The following is a 2,043-nucleotide window of genomic DNA, read 5'->3' as shown; positions in this document are numbered from 1 at the left end:
GCCCGGGACCGTTTAGGACCGGACCGCATAGGACTGGCCCACTTAAGACCGTGCCCGCGAAGCCTACTTATGACCGGGACCGGCCCACATGCCACCCTTAAGTGGTGGCCAACCCATCGACTAGATCCTTCAAGAAGGATCCTGCACATCATTTTGAAAAGTCCAAGGCAAGATCAGGTCCCCGTGCGATCCAAAGGGGTCCCGAGTCGACTGAAAATAAAGTTATCTTCTTCTTCAAAATCCAAGACGAAATCAAATGATCTTTTGCAAGCAGCCCAGACCCTTTCCAAGTTCAATGTCGTGAAGGATGTGGATGCACCCACGAAAAATAAAGTTAGGCATCTTTCATTAGCCTCGAAGGCGGCTACTACTGCCCCCAAGGTAACCAGCAACACTTGCAAAAGGAAGGAGCATCTAGTTTCGCCGAACAAGGGCAGTAATAGAGCGCCCAGCCTCGTGCCACTTTGTGATGAGAAGACTCATCCTTCCATTTCGCCAAATAGTATTGGAGATTTTACTATAGCTTCCAATCCAGTAGAGCGTGAATCTAGCGAAGACCGCCATTGGAACAGTCCGAACAAGAAGGCGAAGGAGTTGGGTGATGAATAATACGGTACTGATGTCTTAGATACCATTCTTATTGGGGATGATTCCTTTGTGGATGAGGATACCGGCTTAACAATGCCATTTCCTGAATTACCAGAACAAGTAAAATTTATCTTATTTGTATTTCTATTACCTTCTTTTTTTTCCTTTTTCAATACTAACATCTTCTTCTTCTTTTTTCAGTCAAATCTTCAGTAATTATGCGGTGATGATCTTGTAGATGACATTATTGAGGGTTGATTTGCAGGCGTAGATGATCTTGGTATGACCGCAAGAGCTCCCATAACCCTCTTAACGGTTCTAAGGATCATGTTATGGGTGTAGCCTATTCGGTGGAGTTAACTCCACCAAGGAAGCCATATTCCTCTTCTCCAGGTAATAGAAAGCTCATCCAACCAGTTGTGACGAATGAAGTTATGGATGCTGCAATTAAAGTCATGCGCCCGAAGTCGTTCAGGCCTTCCTCATGGTTGTTGCAGCCTGGTGCTTCAAGCAAAGAGTCGCATGGGACTATTTGTCGTATCAAACAAACTTTTATTATTGTGATGTGGTGTAGATTGTGAGAGTGGATTAAAGAGTTATTTGTATATTCCTCGAAAAACTTTATGAACTTGAAGGAAAGCATCAGTTTGACTCTTACGGAAATACGGAGAGAGAATATCATTGGTACTTCTATTTTGGAGGATCTTGTTGAAGCTTTCTTTAAGACGTATGCAGAGTATGATGCTTTAAGATCATCCAAGATGACTAAATAATCCCACAAAGTGTCACTCTCTGATGCACAAAAATGCTTCAATGATGCGAAGCGGGAATATGGGAAGGCAAATGAGTCCGCTGAGAAACTTCATGTGGCTCTTGTGAATATCAAACACAGTTAGTATCCTTGACCTCTAAAAATAAGAAGAACATCGCACTCCTAGATAAACAACAAGAGAAGTTGTCCAAAAGTAAAAGGAAAATCACAGTTACCGAAGGCGAGGTTCATACCATTGAGGCGAATGTCCCGTTGTCTGATGATGAAGCAGAAAAATTGTCCCTCCTGAAAGATGTAGTTAAGACGAGTCTCCAGCAAATCCTTAGCTCCAAAACTTTTCAATAGTTATAGATTCTCCTTTTTCACTTAGGATTCCTGTTTATTTTAAGACGAATATCATGTATTGATATTTCTTTTCTTAGAGCAATAAAAGTATTTACTTTTTATTTGCACTGTCTCATTAAATTTTGAGTTCCCTACGAATTATCATATGGATGAATTATACAAATATATTGAGGTTCAATTGAGATATACTAACTGGTGTAGAAGTTCTGAAGAAGTTCATTTCTACAAATGTATGATGCTCAGATTCTTTGCTTGGTCGATTCTCCCTCTTTACTCTTTTGTATAATTCCTGTTTTGGTGTGTTGCTGGTCAGAGATGCACCTTCAGGTTTGTTCATT

General features: G+C 41.0%; 1 long non-coding RNA gene across 1 annotated transcript; it reads left to right on the top strand.

Moving 5' to 3' along the window:
* The first annotated feature begins 247 nt into the window (after positions 1–247).
* On the top strand, positions 248–1,806 carry LOC107772000 (uncharacterized). Its single transcript, XR_001644956.2, has 2 exons — positions 248–708; positions 790–1,806. It is a non-coding gene; the product is annotated as an uncharacterized LOC107772000 (long non-coding RNA).
* The last annotated feature ends 237 nt before the right edge of the window (positions 1,807–2,043 follow it).

The sequence above is a fragment of the Nicotiana tabacum genome, chromosome 15, assembly GCF_000715075.1.
Source record: "Nicotiana tabacum cultivar K326 chromosome 15, ASM71507v2, whole genome shotgun sequence".
NCBI lineage: Eukaryota > Viridiplantae > Streptophyta > Magnoliopsida > Solanales > Solanaceae > Nicotiana > Nicotiana tabacum.
Note: the sequence above shows the minus strand (reverse complement) of the source record. Positions and strands in the feature narration are given on the sequence as shown.